At 41.9% G+C, this 18575-nt stretch overlaps 1 protein-coding gene and 1 long non-coding RNA gene across 2 annotated transcripts in view; both read right to left on the bottom strand.

Annotated features, from left to right (window-relative positions):
- The window catches only part of PRUNE2 (prune homolog 2 with BCH domain), a 248705-nt gene that overhangs the window by 147633 nt on the left and 82497 nt on the right, over positions 1 to 18575 (bottom strand). The gene's annotated exons all lie outside the window — the stretch shown is intronic.
- Positions 7181 to 13949, bottom strand: LOC118976049 (uncharacterized). Its single transcript, XR_005064190.1, has 3 exons — positions 13940 to 13949; positions 12460 to 12466; positions 7181 to 7263 (listed from the first exon to the last, which is right to left on the bottom strand). It is a non-coding gene; the product is annotated as an uncharacterized LOC118976049 (long non-coding RNA).

Here is an 18575-nt window from a genome sequence, read left to right as displayed (position 1 = left end):
TCTCTTATTTGTTATTGTGAAGTATAATAGAATGCATGGCTATGAAGGAGACTGTTAAACTCTGTTAGAACATATATTTAGAGAACCACGAATTCAAGATCTAGATCTAGAAATTCTTTCTCAGATCTAGAAATTCTTCGTTCTTATTTCTGACACAAAATGCCTTTTATTTTTTACTTTTTGCTTTAGTTGTCACTCTACATGAATTCGGGAAGGAAATCGGAAGTGCTGTCCTTCTGCCTCACAAGGAGACTACATTTGCTAACGGAGAAGACTGGGGCGGCTTCACAAGCAGGACCACAGAACTGCTCGGTTGGACACGTTCCCTTTCAGTATCCGTTTTCTGCTTTCCAAAAGCTGTGTTTGGCTCCTGGCTCAGTCACTCACTTCAGTGTGAGACATCGCTCAACCTTCACAAGCCTCTATTTCTTTAGATGCAAAATAGGATTGAAAAAAGGATCTCCCAGGATCATCCTTCATGAGGAGTCAACAGAACACACGGGAAGGCTGAAGTACAGGAACAGGCCCTCCTTTAAACCTCTTTTCTTCTCACTCTTACCCCTGTCTTCACTCTTACCTCTTTCTTCACTCTTACCTTCAATTAAGCAATATTTATAACTGATATTTGGAGTTAAATTGACCTTGGCAGTCATCGTTTCTTCCCTTCATTTTGTGGCTTGTAAAACTCATTACTGCAGAGTGGCCAGTGAGCCTGAGCAGAGGAAACTCAGCTCCCCTTGGTGGCCCTGAATACACCTTAGTCTATGGCATTGTCGCCAGAGCCAAATGAAGGCAAGGCCTGCCCCATATAGTCTTCGTCCTCCAGTACCTCCATAACAAGTAGGGTGTGCAGTATGTGATAGAATTGTAGTATAATAAACAGTGTGCTTTCATCCCCGGTACTTCATTTAACTTTCTAGAGTGCAATTTGGAATGTAATCATACCTAGCAAGCATAGTTTTGGTCTCATAGGAGCTAGATTGTGGGACATGCATTGCTGATGGCTGGGGAGAAAGGTCTCAAGGAACAAATGACAGATTTGGAGGACTAGACAAAGAACCAGACCTAGACTCGGCAGACTCTAACTGAGGGAAGTGGAAAAAAATCAGAAAGGGGAGGAAGAAAGCTTAGATGCTGGGAGACTTTGAGCAAGATGCAGACAGGACCCTGAGAAAAAGCATGTGTGTATCCGAAAGTTAAAGAACTTTGACTCACGAGTACATTAAGCCGAGCGGTCAAGGCAGTAAAAGTCCTGCCCCAACCAGAGGGGCAAACAGAACTGTGTGACCTCTGGATTCTCTTTATAGGTGCCCAAATCTCTGTTTTGATTAGTAGCAACTATGGCAAAATCAATACTAACTTGCTTAGTATAGATTATAATTCATTAATACTTAAACGTGACAAAAATTGTATTGAAAAGAGTTCACTGACCACAAAAGAGGCAAGAACAACTTCCGGAGTGCCCGTGGTCCTGAAATGTCCTCTATGTGTGGCAGGTACTGAGTTGGAAGGTGCAGTAGCAACAGTGGAGAGGTCAAAGATTTGGGGATTAGGATCCCAGCTCGTTCTTTCTTTCTTTCTTTCTTTCTTTCTTTCTTTCTTTCTTTCTTTCTTTCTTTCTTTCTTTCTTTCTTTCTTTCTTTCTTTCTTCTTTCTTCCTTCCTTCCTTCCTTCCTTCCTTCCTTTTCTTTCTTTCTTTCTTTCTTTCTTTCTTTCTTTCTTTCTTTCTTTCTTTCTCTTTTTCTCTCTTTCTTCTTTTCTTTCTATCAGAGATGTGATGGATCATTTATTTGGAAATAGTAAAGCAAAATGCAAACAAGGCAATTTTTTTTACTGTCATTTGCGGGCCTTATTTTGAATTTAAAACATCCATATTAGTCTTCCAATTCCTCTTTTTTCCCTTTAATTGCACCCCCAAAGTGCTGCTGTGTGATTTGGCGATGCACTGCTAATATCTGTGCGATTGAACACATTGTGCTTCAGACAGTGCTCTGGGGAGGGAGGACCCTGGACGGGGAACTCACCTCTGCAGTGAGCCTCAGCCCCCTGTGTGTGCACTCGGATCGATAAAACATCCAGGATGACTTTCATCTGTGTAAGATTACTCATAATTGTTGGATTGTGTGCGGACATTACCAAAGAGTGGATACAAACACCAAGTAACATATAAATAAGTTACAAGATACATTCTACACTTAACATTTTTCAAAAAATACCTCCTGCTGTTAAAGCCCAGGCCCCATAAACATCTTCAGTAAAGCAGTGATAAAAGCAAGAATAACAACCCGCAAATGATAAATTGGTCAAATTCAGAGAAGTCAAAATAAGGAGTATTTTCCTTCCCAGTCAAATGCAAAGGTTACACACACGTGCTCACCAACCGCTTTTCCCCTTGCATTAGCTTATGAAACAGTGATTTCATTTGTGCTCAGAAGCAAATAGGAGCAAAAGCTATTAACCGAGGTCTAATAGTTAATGAATATTTTACCTGAATGATATTTCTACATGTGATACTATTGCATTAAGACTGCTAAAAAAAAAGACTGCTTAAAAGGGAAATACTGGCTTCATTTAATTTAGAAGGTTTTTACTCTCTTTGAAAATGGGAGCCTCAAATGTAAATTGATTAGAAGAATATTAGAATATATTTATGCTGCAGTCTATGTCTGAAAGATAAAATAGGTATTAAAAATCTAGCTCGTACATAACAATTTAACATCACTTAGTGGGTTATTAATGAAAAGTAATAGAAAGTAACTGAATTGACATCATTGAGTAACTAATTCCTTAAAATGTCTTTAATAAGAACTATTCCTATGAGGCAAACGTCAAAACTATTCCTGTGAGATGATTAACTATATTTTAAAACACTATCAAAACCATTTGGAACCATTCAGATCTAATCTAAAGAAGATCGTATCTATCTTTAAAATTTTACCAGATCATAATTTATTAATTTCTATCTATCATTTTAAAAACCACTATTTTCACTTATGGTAAAAAAGCAAACAGAAAAGAAACTTTCAAGGTAAACTTTCACAGCAACTACCTTGTGGCTGCAGTAATGAGTATTATCAAATCATTCAACATGACCCAGCACGTTTCCTGTTACTTCCTGCACTGTGCACATGGTAAGAGCAACTTGAGAAGAGAGTCAAGTAGCAAAGCTCCTTCATCGGTTGGAGCCATCAGCACTGTGTTGAGATTCAGACATTCAGAATCTGACCTAGGGCATCAATAAAGCAACCAAGACGTGGACTTTCCATGGCGCACACGCGTTATGTCATTAATCGAGCTTGGACTGTAACTCTGTTCTTCTAAGGTGACAAATTAACCATATGACTACCTCACAGATGACAAAACTAAAATATATTCAACTCTGTGGGGTAAATACACCCACAGGCAAATCTAATATACTGACATTTTTAATACTAATTGAAGCTGATTGATTTACGTATTCTACGTTTTCATCTCTCCAAAACGATGTATTTAATGTTTTATTTTTAAACACAATTAAAAAATAATATATAAATATATACATACTGCAAATGTAATCCAGATAACAAATTCATTTAAGCCCATTTATGCACATTAGTAACACACCATGTGGCAGAAAGACTAGGACTACAAGAAGACCCCTTGGCGATTTATTTTATATTAAATCCCTAATGGCCTCTCCTTATCTTTGCAAAAATATGCACGAAAGTCCAGACTATGCAGCCATTGAAATGAATGGTTATTTATTTGCTAAACGAGAACCCTATGTTTAATGTTCCTTAGACATAAGGTAGTTTGGAAAAGTTGCATTCCTACAGCTCCATACATCATTTATTTCACATACCCTAACTTCTCACAACAGGCAGCGGAAAAATATCTCTGAACAGCATTGTAAGTTGCTGAGATTTTTTTGTTTCTGATTCCATTACTGGGAGATTAAATGTTAACATGTTTACTTGCTTCTCTGGCAACAAAAAACAAATTCATGTACCATCTTGGTGCCTGACACATACATAAATATCAAAAGGAAGCAAGTCTGCAAAGAAAAAAAACTGATGTCAAACAATGGGTGAATATCAAAAATTCAATTTTGTAAATAAAGCTTAATTAAATACAATAAAGAAAGCTTAGTGTACTTTAAATTTGTTGATATATATGTATATATATATATATATATATATAATTAGAAAGTTCTAATAGTCTTTCTATAATTAGAAAGTTCTAATAGTCTTTCTTGCTTTTTCAAAGAAGAAAGCTTTTTTTTTTGGTCTCTTTATATAAGGTGCTTAAAACATGCCACAAAACTTGGTCCAGGACCAATCAGCTTTTAATATTCACACTGCCGCTGACACTTTCCTGTCCAGTATGTCTCAGTTTCAGCCCACCTCACTTCAGGTTTGCAAAAGCAGAATGCTATAGGCACAGGGATGTCCTTAGGAGATGGAAACACAGGCAACAACACAGTGTTCGCTCCCTCCTTTTGTGCTTTCTTCATCTTACCTCCAATAGGTTCTCCCGTAGTTCACGTCAAGAAGGTTTTTAAGAAGAAAGGATTCCCAGAGAAACAAACCCATGGCCGGGAGGAATCCGTGGAATGGGGAAAGGGACAAGACCACCGTCCTTTTTCAAGAGGAAATAGTAACTCATTTCTCTGTAGATATATATACAGATATAGGTGTATACAGAACAGGCAGGCAGGACCCAAAAAAAGCAGTTGTGGGATCATGCCTTGGGGCTAAGTCTTGCCTTGATTCCATGTAAAAACCCAGGCAAACTCCACGATTTTTCTGGATACCCTTGGGTAACAAAGCTTCTCAGCATTTCCATTCACAAGTTGTAGTCTCAATTAGGAGTCAAAATTGCATTCTGTTATAGAATTAAGATTCTACCCTCCCCTAGCAGTGGAGGCAGGAAGTGTGTTCTTCTCTTAATTCTTTGCCCGGCTGTCCTTCTGCTCCTCATTCATCTTGCTGATTCTAATTCTTGACCCCTGTGGGGTTGGAGCATAGGGAACTAAGATGAGGTCAGGGTAAAGCTGTTCCTTTACTGTTACTTTCTGAAGTACCCGAATTCTATTGGAGCCCTTTGCTCTCCAAAGGTGGGATACTTTCACAAGTTCTGCATGAATCTGCTGGACCTCCCATTTGCTTTCCTCCCTGTGCTCCTGGACAATGGAAATCCATTCCAATTCCTCACTTCCCCAGCCTCAAGGAAGCTGGCTGTGCCTCCAGCTTCTCTCAGCTGAGACCTGCTTTGTTTTCATTGCAAGTCAGTCCTCTTGGCATGAAAAATGCACACTGACTCTGCCTTGCACATGGCCAGATCCAGTTTAGCATAAATGTTCCTTCCGGCATCCACTACTCTTGACAATTTTGGGGGGGTGAAGGCTACTCCACGCAGCCACATGCTCTGTGCTCCCACTGTCCACACAGTCGGTCAACACACTTCTTTAGAGTTTCTAGGCAGGAATGAAACAAGTACACTGTGTTCCCAAACCAGAAGGGGCACAGAAGCCCCTCTGAGTGGGACTTTCAGACCCATTGCCCAGCTCAGCGTGAGGGATGGATGCCCCCTCGCTCTTAATCACACAGATGCACATTTCTTAAAAAGTCTCCTCTTTTCTATTGCCAATTTTTATCCTTTTACTCCCTCTAAATGGTGAGAACCTTAAAAGCAGTATAACCAGAACTCGTCTACTTCTTTGGAAGATTCTGTACTGTGCTCTCACACATGGCTTTGGGAGGGTGCTTCAGCAGAACCTCTCATTCAACATCCCTCTGAGGTTGTCTCCCTCCTGTCCCTGCAGAGCCACTCTCCTCTGCCCCCTCTCTGCTCTCTGCCACAGCACAATGGCTTTATCACCAGCGTTGACAGCCTCTTCTAGCCTCTGGTTACCTTTGGTTTCAGCCAGTGGGGAAGCCCTACCAGGTGCTGGGAAGAAAGAAGGAGAGTAAGGGCAGATGATATATTTCCCCAGTTTGGGGGGGTGTCACCTAGAACTTGGCCACTCCTTGTCCCAAGGCTCCTCTCTGGGTGGCCTTCAATCCTCAACTTTCTCCGTCAAAGTTCTAGACACGTCTCCCTTCCTTTCCTTTCAGGCTTAGGGCAGTAACTCCTGGGACAGCACCCTCCTCCTTGCAGTGGAGGTTACCTTGTCTATGGGACCTTCCTCAAATTATTCTGATTGAATGGCCTGTCGTTTCCTAGCAGTGCTGATACTATCTCATAAAAAATATACTACTTTGTCTCATAGACAGACAATGGGATGGTGATTACCAGAGAGAAAAAGGGGTGGGCAGAGGTAGGAGAGAGTAAGACCAGGGTAACTGATGATGGGAAGGGGCTGGACTTGGGGCGGTGAACACACAGCACAATATACAGATGATGATAGGATGATACGCCTGCAACCTATATAATTGTTATTAATGTCACTACAATAAATTGAATAAAGAATAAAATTCAATTTAAAAAGAGGAACTACAAAAATTAAAAAGTAAATATATGCTCCCTTGAGAGGTACAAATATTATGATATTTTCCAAGTTATATTATACTATACACAAGGATGAACTTTTCCAGTTTCCTCTTCCTTAAGAGTTGCGAATGAACATTTCCTTTTTGAATTAATATTTTTTGTATAAATTTTACACATTGCACTTTAACATGACATCTAACCATTTACAAGTGCATGTCTACTGTGTAAAACCATATATCCAGCTGTCATTTCTGTACAGAAGTATAAGAACATTACTTTTTGCCACTAAGTTGCTTAGTCCCAGAGGAAAAGAAATGTTTAATGCAAGCAGATGGTTTAAATCGTATGGCAGCCCTGTGAGAAAGAACAAACTAATGAGGTTACCTCCACCACCTCCCCAAACAAGAAAGGATCACATTGATTTGAGACAGAATTTTGTCATTTAGTCACCAAATTAAGAGTTACCTTGAAAGAGAAGGTGCAGCAGTCACCTTGACTGTTTCATTAAAAGAGCTATTATCTTCATTTCATTTGTTCCAGCCATTGTCAACCAGCCACTACCAAGGGGCCTCTTGTGACCATGTAAGCAGCAGTATCTATCAAATTTCTCCTTCGGATGCTGTTGGTATTGTGCTCTGATTCTGTAGGAAGACTAGTTGTTAGCCCTAAATGTCCCCTTGTGAGATACAGAGGTCCCTATGAAGTACATTCAGACTCATCAAGGAGTTCAGCTAAGCTCTTGGCACCTTTTCCAGAATCAGGACCAAGTGAAATTTCTGTCGGTTCTGCAAACTGCGGCATATCCTGTGCTCACACCAACGCAGTGGCTGCCCATGCTTTTCAGAACTACAGGGTGAACATTTCAACCCATTCACCCAGCTATCCTTTTACATTCTCGAATGTCCTATTAATGTGAATTCTTTCAAGTTCAAAGTAAATCTTTATAAACATTTAAAAAATAGTTCAGAAAATCCTTCTGTGTTTCTAGGGACCTATAAGCCTGCCAGGAAAATATGAAAGCCCTGGAGGCCTGGTCTCATCCCGGGACGCAAGATTTATCAGTTGGATCAGCCGAAAAGAACAACTCGACTTCATCACTGTCCACTCCCCGTGCTCAGTGGAAACAGGACTCTTGTAATGGGTTGAAGAATGTTTAATAGGATGGTCTTTATATGAATAAAATCCAAGATGACTAAAACCATAAAAACGTTACAAATACATAAGAAACTACATAACAAAGAGACAGTCTTGTTTGGAGGTGCTGGTGGATTTTAAATAGCCACAGATTGCCCTGGCTGGTATGGTTCAGTGGATGGAGTGCCAGCCTGTGAACCAAAGGGTCTTTGGCTCAATTCCCAGTCAGGAAACACGCCTGGGGTGCAGACGAGGTCCTCAGTGGGGGTGCATGAGAGGCAACCACACACTGATGCTTCTCTCCTTCTCTTTCTCCTTCCCTTTCCCTCTCTCTAAAAATAAATAAATAAAATCTTTTAAAAAATAGCCTCAAAGTATTCCCACTTCCTTCCATCTGGAGGTGGTCTCTTCCCTTACTCCTTGGGTGGCCTTGTGACTTGTTTGCCTAATGGAACGTGCTATGAACTTGTGAGACTTGAGAGCCCTCAAAGTTCTTGCTTCCCCCCATTTGGAAGGCTTCTGCCCTCAAGTGGAGAAGGCTGGGATGAAAGACTACATGGAGAAAGAGGGCCAGCCACCCAGCCATCCATTCCAACCTTCCTAGTTGAGGCCCCACCCGTGTGACTGAGGCCACTCCAGATTAACTGGCAGAGCCATCAGCTGACTGCAGGTTAGTGACTCAGGCAAGACCAGCAGAATCTTAAGAAATACTAAATTGTTCATTTGGAGCCACTAAGTTTTGGTGTGGTTATACAGCAATAGCTAACTAAAACACAGGCTTTCTCCTCGAGAGAGGAGAAACTCACACCAGAACTCCCAAACTATGTCCAGAGCTAGCTTATTCAGTAAGGCAGTTCCAGAAAAATACAGCTTAGGTAATCATCAATGGTAACAATTAGCTTATTCTTCCAGACCCAACATAGAAGGTCTGTCTGGAACGCATTCAGCCACATAAATACGAAAAACAGAGACATTAATTGAAGAAGATACAAGGATTGTACATAGGACAATGACACCTCAGTTCCCCTCAAAGTAGGCACTGTGGGACCTCACACAGTTCTCCCAGTTGCCATCAGCCACCGCATTGTATTTTCCTGAATCTCATTGACAGTCTGAAATCTCTTCCCTTTCAAAGGTGATTTTAGTTTGGGGAAAAGCCAGAAGTCACTGGGCACCGAATCTGGGCTGTAGAGGGGCTTAGCCACCTGGGTGATTTGATCTTTTGCCAAAAAACTCTGCAAGAGACAGGATGCCTGAGCGGGTGTGTTGTGGTGAAGCTGCCAATCACCAGTTGCCCATAGCTGTGGCCTTCCAAATCATCTGAGTAGTTTCCTCAGAGAAACATTCAAGCTTAACACAAAATCTGATGCAGATTTGCAACTCTACTTGCTGAGTCATTTTAATGTGACAGCCACACAGAACACATGCTCACTCAACTGTGTCCACCACCCCCACTGATTAGTACAGTAAAGTCATCACTGTTCACACATATGCATTCCAGTCCACTCTCCTTGGCTGCCAGGTTACATCGATGTCAAGCAAACTGGTCTTAATATATTAGCAGTGGTTGGACTTTTTTCAGACAGACCTTGCAGAACAATGGGGAAAAAATAAGAACTTGGAAATCAGATACTCCTGGCTTTTGACCACAGAATGCCTCCTCTGTGGTCTGAGGTCGTTTATTATCACTCTCTGAGGCTCACTTTAGTCACCGATAAAAGAGATATAATAACTGCCTATGTCATAAGGGAAGTGTCAGGATTTTAAAAGATAACTAACATAAAGTACCTGCCATAGTACTGGGAACATAGTGGGTACTTAATGAGTGCCAGTTCCCTCCTCAGTATCTGTGTAAACATAACCTAAATTGGGGACCTGAGTTGAATGGCTCTAAACCAGTGGCGCTCCAAGAGTGGTCTCTGGAAGAGCAGCAACATTATCTCAGGTAACTTAACAGACATAAATTCTCAGGCCCCACCCCACAGCTACCGAGTCAACAAACCCTGGTATTCTGGAGTGGGCTTTTTAAAAAAAACATATTTTGCTGATTATGCCATTACAGTTGTCCCATTTCCCCCCCTTCATTCCTCTCCACCCTGCACACTCCCTCCCTCTCACTCCCCCTCTTTTGTTCATGTCCATGTGTCATAAGTTCTTTAGCTTCTACATTTCCCACACTACTCTAGCCTTCCCCTGCCTATTTTCTCCCCACTGTCTATGCTACTTATTCTCTGTACCTTCTTCCCCCTTCTTCTCCTCCCACTCCCCTGTTGCTAACCCTCCATGTGATCTCCATTTTTGTGGCTTTTTAAAGTCCATTAGAATTGCCATCATTCCTAAGCTTACAGAGGGATGAATCCATCGCACTGCAGTATAGAATCCATATGTTGTCACATTGTAACTACTCCATAAATGTTTGATGAGCAGTGACTACATGAGTCAGTAGATTAAAATAGATCCCCTGAGTGCTTGCACTCAAGTTCTCTTCAACCCGGGTGCACCAAGAACACACGGGCCAGTCTGATGGGCTGTAAGCTGAGCTGGTGATGTTAGTGATTGTAGTAGGTTGGGAGCCCCATTGTGTGGGCAGGTAGGTACAAGGTGACTATTTGGTTTGTTATGAAGAGAAAGCACCTTAAAGACCAGAATAACGGAGAGTCTCCCACAGGTGTGCTTGGCCTGGGCACATGTGAAGAAACTGAAGACTGGGTTTCACAATGGCATCATGGAGAAAGAAAGCACTCGTCTGAAGGCAAAACATAGCCACAGACACTTAATGCTGTGATCTACCTTTTTTGGAAGAGTACTTTACAGTTTATTTATAAGATAGAAGTAATAATAGACCCATGTCAAAGGGTAGTAGTCATGGAGGGTCACTAAGAAGATAAAAATAAAATGTATGGTACATACTAAACACTCAATGAACGTTGGCTATGATCATATTTACTCTTTGAATTATTCAGGGTACTGACTCTAGCATCATGCCACAAGTGCAACGAGCATTAAAGTATTCTGTTGAAGGAATTTAAAAAAAAAGACAATTCCCAAATTCCAGTCTAGCATCTTAACTCTTTCCCTTTTTCCACCACTAGGCGACGCCACCGACCTGTAACAACCGCTGCTCTCCACCAGACTCAGTACAGCGGACCTTAGCAATCACTGTCGATTAAGGAACAACGAAAAAGATGTCCGCTCTAGAAAGTTTTCTTACTTCTCTGAATTGCCACTGGCTATTTGGTATAAATTCACGATTTCCTTTCAGTGGGTACTGAAAAGGAGTCCTTGTTACTTAGGGAACCAGTTCATCGTTTACCTACAGCAATGGGGAAGGAGAACGTGAACACAATCGCACAGGCACTTTTTTTCTTTTGCAGAGGTTTCTTCTGTCACAAGTCAAGGGAACAATTTTCCTTTCGTTTCCCAGCCTGCTTTTCTCTGACAAGTTGATACAGTGTAGTCATTAACTATGAAAATATTGCATGTAATTCGCAGGAGCGTTGCAGACTAACTAATTTAAACCAAGGTCAGGTCTCCAAATTAGCATGTTTACTTTGAAAGCAGGAGAGAGAGAGAGAGAATAAATGAGAGAAAAGGTAAGCAACAGCTGCTATTAAAAGAAACACCAGGCAGCTAGAAATGGTCTGAGCACATTCCTAAAAATGTAATTAGCCAAATCCTTCCAGAAATTAAGCCATCAAAATGACATTACAGTACACTTAAAAAAGTGTTTACAGAGTGAAAGAGCAGCCATCCTAGCATATCGCTGTGTCCTGAGGGTTTCCCTTCTCACAAAGATGCAGAAGAGACTTCGATGGTGAACTGTGAAGAAGGTTCAAATTGCCACAGATATAGTTTCTGAAATGCTATTTTTAATGCCTTTAGCAGTGCTGAAGTTGAGAAGGGATTAACTTAATAGGCTGGTTTCTGGTTTCTTTGTCATCTTCAGGGGATGATAAAAATGAGATGAACCAAAGCCTACGTAGGAGCTTTCCCAATGCCAATATTAACTAAAGGGCTCTAACAGAAGAGGTAGTGAACTATAGCGATATCGTGGAGCTCATCTCCCAGAAAGGTGGGCACTGAAACTTGATTTCCTTCTCAAGGACACGGTCAACTTCCTCCTCCTACTAAATTTCAATAAAACAGAATTGCCTTCTTACTACTTTTGAAAGTTTACAAATGCAAAATTTTAATTTTTATAAATGCAAGGATACATGAATTCATTCAAAATGCATTTTGATAATATGCTCATTTCCCCAAACATGGTTTTGGACCTGAAGGAGAGGTCCCCATATAAGGTGACACAGGTACCAGAAATATGGCATCTAAGTGGAGAGCCTTAGCCATTTTGATGACATATGGAGAGACTTTTTATTTGGCTTTTTAATAGTAAATATGTCTTATAAAGTTACTAGAAGGAAGTGTGGCATCGCCCAAGCAGAAGTGGCAGCGAAAAAATGGAGCAGGGTTTCTGAAAGGGAGCAGATGGACAGGTGGAAAAGGGAGAAGCTGTTCAAACCTGCTAAGGAAGGAAAGACCGGGGCAGTACGTGACAATGGACACTCCATGATGTGGCCCAGAGATGTTACCAGAGGTTGCTAGTACAGCCCGTGATGGTTACAGCTCAGGAGGGAAGGGATCATTCAGGACACATCCCCGGAGAGAGCAAGCTCTGTGTGTCCTGCTGAAGAGCAGAGAGTAGAGAGTAGGGGAGACAGGGCTTCCAGGACAAGAGCCTGTGTCTCCACCCTGTGAGGGAGCTGATGAGTGGAGGAAGGCTGCGATGCACTGTGTCCAAATAATGAAGACTGTAAAGACTAGTTATTCGATATTGTTCAGTTCTGTATAAAGGACCTGTTGTCTCCAGCTGCAGGGTGGCTGTACCTACTTTTAATCTAAGCCAAGATTATTAACTGCCAGAAGTATACCATTGACCAAACTGCTTGAAACAAGGTAAGTAAATTATAAATCATAAACTAAGGTTCTGCTCTTCCTTGACTTATAAAAGAGAGTCTGAGAATTAATGACATAGCCTTGGATGCCAGAAGCAGTACTTTTCTTTGGCCAAAAATCTCCAAGGATGACCACCTTCAGCGCCCCCCTTCCTGCGTGCGCCTGCACCCCCTCACACCAAAAGCTGAGGTCAGAAACCCAGCGATGTGCTGGAGCTGACTCACACAGGTTGGTGAGAGACAACTAAAAGTTTCAGGAAATTTGCAAACCTCTCCTTCACAAATTAAACACAGCTATCCTAAAAATGAAATCACAAATGTCACACTAAATTATATTAAAAACAAAAATCATAAATTCTTAAAACTCATCATTCCCTAATTATTTTACTATATTTATTACTATCTGTGCTCTTGAGGATATTTACCTCTATTGTGTCTCTCCAGTAGAAATAATACATATTGGAATGCTTCCGCACATCTCTTCCAAATCTGTTTTTTTGTGACAAGTAAAATTGTAGTATATTTAAAGTATACAACATGACGATGACCTTTTCTGCCCCTTGTGTGTGTGAGAGAGAGAGAATGCTTAAGATCTATTTTCTCAGCAAATTTCAATTATACAATACAATGTTATCAGCCATTCCAACCCTGTTTTGAGATATCACACTGGCTGGCACCTTGAAACTGGCCATGGTTAGGGTATTTACGCTATAGTGGCAAACACTACCCATGAAAGCTCGCTCTATCGCCTCATTGGTTGTTTAGAGCAGGTGTTCGCAAACAACTGCCCATCGGATACATTCAGCCTGCTGCCTGTTTCCATAGAGCTGTGAGCTAAACACTTTGAAGAGCTGTTACTTAAGTTCCTACATAAAATCCTCAATTTTGCCTCTCTGACCACAGAGTCTAAAATATTTAGACAGACCACAGGGTCTGTCTGCCTCTTTACCAAGACAATGTGCCATGTCTAGACTTCAGGCAGTAATGGGGAAAAGTTCATCACACAACCCAAATTTAAGGTGGATTGCGTTTCTAGCCATCGCACTGTGAATTGCACCAAAACCCGCCCCCAAACTCCTGAGGACATGTTCTTCCAGCAACTAAAAAATATTCAGCAAAATGTCATTCATGTTGTTGACAAATAGGTGAAGTTTGGGGCGGGGCGAGTCTTTGTTTCACTTTCTGATATAAAAAACAAAATTATCAACTATACGATTATTGAAACTAGACTCATTCATCCATGCAACACAAAAGCTGCCCCCAAATTGTTTCATTCTGTGAGAGCCAATTCATATGTAATTGTACAAGAAAGACGGTGCCATTTGTAAATTGTGTGCTATACACCATTTGTATCAGAAATGCGTCTACATATGTATACATACACATTTTTCCCAGAGACCCCGTCGTTAAGCATTTCTTAGCACACCACCGCTCCTTCTCATCATTGCCCTGGGCTGATTTTAAAGACTTGTGTGAATAATAGAATATAATGGAAGTGCCATTCTGAAACATCTGAAGTGAGGTCACAAGAAGTACAGCTTCCACCTGAGTCTCTTACAAAGTTAGCTGTGTGCCTCTCTCTCTTGGAACTCAAGTGTCATGCTCTGTGCAGCCCAGCCAGGAGGCAGTCCCAACTGAACCCATATTTGGCCACCATTTCCTGCAACTGTTTAAGGAACTTGAAGCAAGAACTGCCCAGCTGAACCCAACAAACCTACAGGACGACAAGAGACAATATCTTGGTTTAAGCCTCTAGGTCACAGGTGGCAAACACAAGCCTGCGGCCAAATCCGGCCCTCCACCTTGTTTTATCCAGCGTGGCACCTTGTTTCTAAAGGGCGGCAGCTCCAGCTCCTGCGTAAGTGTTAAGTGGTTACATTTATACAGTCCTAAAATTACCTTCAGCCCGCTGAATTCAGCCTGAGGTTCTGAAATTACATCCAGAACCTCGAGGCTGATGTAGCACCTGGTGAAAATGAGTTTGACACCCCTACTGTAGGTTCTGGGCCTAGCTTACTTACTACACAGCAGTACACAACTGGAACCTTTTATTTTGAGAAGTAAAAGACAGTGAGGAGGAAGCAAACTGGACCCAACACATCAGGTTCCCCCAAATCCCAGGTCAGGATATTGTAGCTGTTTGGTTTCTTTCCCTTGGTGCAAAAGCAGATACTCAAGCGTGGCGGGGGGTGGGGGGAATATAATGAAAAGCGGGAATGTAAAGAATAATACACATCCATGTTTGCAGGTAACTCTGAATCGCATAAAGTCATTCTCCACTAGAAATGCAGCGAGTAACATACCATGAAACGAAGCACTGACTCTACCCTGTCCATTGACTACCAATCAACCACATTTGAGCTTCCTAGAACGACAAGCAGCTCCTCCCACAGCTCCTTTCCGCACGAAGCTGAACAGCCGTTTTGGAGGCTGCGTCACTTACACTCCCCACAGCCTCCAGATGAGGCCATGTCGTCATCACATCTGATCTCCTTCTCTCAGTTCCTCTGCCGAGTTGCCCAGGAAAACAAGTAGGAATTCCTGGGCCCCAAGAAGAATTTATGCCTGGGGCAAGCTGTGCATTTTCTAGACTTCTCCTTTTCACCTCCTCCATGGAGATGCATTTTTATCAGTGTTTCAGGGGAGCAGGAGAGAGAGGTCACTACCCTATGCCCAACAATGCCCAATGCACAATGATCTCTAAACTCTGGACCAACATTTGTCTCAGGCCTGCTGCAAAATGAGAGCTAGAGAAGCTGTACTGAGGTACAGGGTCCAGCAGAAGACATGCCTACTTGGGTGTGGTTGATAGGGTAATGCTATGGGTGTAATGATTTCTAGTTTGAATTTGGACATCTCACCTAAAAGATCATATGGTGTGCTTGAGTGTGACACTGTTCTGTTACAGAATTACATACCTATGATTTTGTAATAAAAGATTTTGAAATTCAAAGGGGTATTATTTGTGCGGGGTCCTGTATTTTGAACCATTTAGAGAAATAAATGGCTGTTTATAGAGAAGTATGGCTAGCAGAAAAGTTAGATGTGACCAAGTACCTGAGCCAATGAAATATGAACAGAATTGATGGATACCATGTCCGGACTGGTTACATAAAAACTTCCCACCATTGGTCCTCCAAGCTCTTCTTCATCACGGCAGACAGGATAGAGATGTTCCCAAGCAAGCGTGGGGGCCCTGGGTTAAAGATGGTCTCTGCATCACCCCTGGCCAACCAGCCAGGAATACAAAATTATATTGCTACATGAGACAATATGACCAACTTCTCTGTTGAGCCTCTGAGATTTGAGACGCACCCATTGCAGCAGCTAGAGCTATCTTAACTAATGCAGGGGGGAATCGAAGTACCTCTTCCTCGTGGGGCTGCTGGGCTAGATGAGATAATGCTTCCAAGTCCCTACTTTGCTGTCTGGTACACAGTTAGCCCTCATTATCAGATGTTAACTCCTGAGCGAGGAAAGATGGCAGACCTGAACCAAAAAAGGAAATGGAAGCCCTTATAATCAAGAACCCGAAAGACGGGTTGCATGTATTTCCATTGGTTGGCCAGCTGGCTAAAAAATCACCTCCAGTGTAAAGATTTGGTATTTTGAAGAATATGCTAATCAAGAATAATATATGCCTCCCCCAAATATTACTGCATAGTAATATTTTGTCCTATGACAAAATAGTGTAGGTAAATGCTCTAGAGGTACTTTCATCCTGAACTCTAAAAACTCCAAGCTCAAACAACGAGAAATCGTATTTGGTAGTTAAAATTAGCGAAGCAGATTTCAGACTGGTTTGCTCACTCTTCAGTCACAGGTTATAATGGTCCCATGACGCTTCGGTGTGGCCTGAGTAAACGTTCCCTACTGTTGAGGAGGAATGGAAGAGTGACCTCAGGACATCATTCTGGTTGTGCTCTGAAGGCGGAGGGAAAATGCTGGTATTTTTCCCTCCGCAGTATTCCAGGGTGCAGTGTAGCTGGTCATCTCCACAGGGCAGAAGGAGTTAGTCTGAGTCACTTCACCAGAATGCAGCTCATGTGCCCTGTTCCAGGTTTCAAATAGCAGAGTGTCTGGTCATGAGGAGGTCCGAGGGGGTCTGGGGAGAGCACAGCGCAGCCCCAGGGAGAAAGCAGGCGGAACAATCTGCTCAGACTGCAGCTCCAACCAAAATGACACCACATTTCCGGAGTTGACAATCCCCATTGTTCCACTCAAAGGAACTGACTGGAAGCAAAAACCCGTGGAAGTAAAAACACATGGAGGCAACAGATAAATATGTTTAGTAGGCAACCGGTTCAGAGAGTCTGATGACAAGTTGTATGCTTTTAAGTTGTCTGGAAGATGGCTACTTCCATGAATAGTATGTTATGGATTGAATTGCATACCCCCAATGTATTTATATGTGTTTAAATGGATTTATATGGATTGGATTTATATGGATTGAATTTAAATGTATTTATATGGATTGAATTGCATACCCCAAATGTATTTATTTATATATTATAGATATTGAAGTCCTAGCTTCCAGCACCTCAGAATATGACCTCATTTGGAAACAGGGTCCATGCAGATATAACAGTTAAGATGAGGTCATTAGGGGTGGGCCCTAGTCCAGTTATGACTGGTATCCACATAAAAAGGGGAAATTTGGACACAGACGTGCACGGGGAGGATGTGCAGATAAAAGCAGATGATGTATAAGATGATGCTCCTATAAGCCAAGGAGCATCAAAGATTTCCAGCAAACAGCCAGAATCTAGGGGAGAGGCAGATTCACTTTCAGAGCTCTCAGAAGGAACCAATCCCGCCAACACCAGATCTTAAACTTCTGGCCTCCAGGACTGTGAGACAATAAATTTCTGTTGTTTCAGTCACCCAGTCTGTGGTGCTTTGTTGTGGCAGCCTGAGCAAACAGAGGCAGTGTGCATGCAGGAAACCTGAATGGAATTGAGCAAAATAAAAAGTGGTCAGGTCATTACCTGGTTACTGTTCTTCCTGAAGAAAGATGCTAATGCTATAAGCCCTTCAGGAGATGCCTGAAGGAGGTACACTAACGTCTGGTGTTTTCGAGGGGACCATTTACACGGTACTGCCATGAGCGCCTTCAGTGGTACCTTACTAGAATGGAAAGACTGTTCTCTTCCCCTGAAATCTTTACACACGGCTTTACGGGGAAGAAACAGGATGTAGAATCACCCTTCTTCTGGCAAAAGAATGAAGGCAAAGTTTGTTCCCATTAAGCACAGGATGTAATACCCATAAATTCTCTTCTTTCTTTTTGTTCTAATTAGGCTTTATTATTCTTATTTTTCATACTTTTTCGTTTTTAAAATGGATTTTGGGGTTTTTTGGCAACATTTACTTTTCTTTACTGGTTTCATCACTAAAATGAAGGGTTGAAATGAATCAGAACCACCTGTGTTTTTCTTCTGATAAATTGGTGAGCAATGAACAAGGCACAGAGGAACAGGTGCGATGATAATCAGCAAAGTGGATTCTGATACGTGGAGTGTGTGCCCCACGGGATATGTGCTATGCTCAGACTCAGAATGACCCAGAGGCCATGTGACATGGGACTGCGGTGTCTTTTCCATGGTCTGAGCTTCCAAGTCCTCTCTCTAAGAAATGCTACCTCTCTGGCCATGTTCTGATAAGGCCATCTTTTATTCATTGCTCCTCAAAGTCACATTCATTCTGACCTCATGTATTGAGCAACACATTGCAACTCAGTATTATAATTATTTGCTTTCTATGGTAGATCTTTCAATAATGTCTACAACCTTGAGTAGGTCACAGCTATCATATGTGATATATGCTACAGTAAAAAGGAGAGACTCGGGCGGGGTTTAGTAGCTTTCTCCCAGTAACTTAAAGGGCAGGAGCTAACCCTTCCGTCAGAGGCAGTGATTTCCATCTCCCAAACCAGTGCTTCCGTGTGAAGAACATGCTGCACATGTTGCAAGGGCACACATTCTTCTAGTTTTCCCAATATTTCACCCAAGAAAATTT

Source organism: Sturnira hondurensis, unplaced genomic scaffold, assembly GCF_014824575.4.
Source record: "Sturnira hondurensis isolate 20B ecotype Veracruz unplaced genomic scaffold, ASM1482457v3 Scaffold0020642, whole genome shotgun sequence".
In the NCBI taxonomy this organism is placed as follows: domain Eukaryota; kingdom Metazoa; phylum Chordata; class Mammalia; order Chiroptera; family Phyllostomidae; genus Sturnira; species Sturnira hondurensis.
The sequence above is the reverse complement of the archived record's forward strand: the minus strand, read 5'-3'. Positions and strand labels throughout refer to the sequence as shown.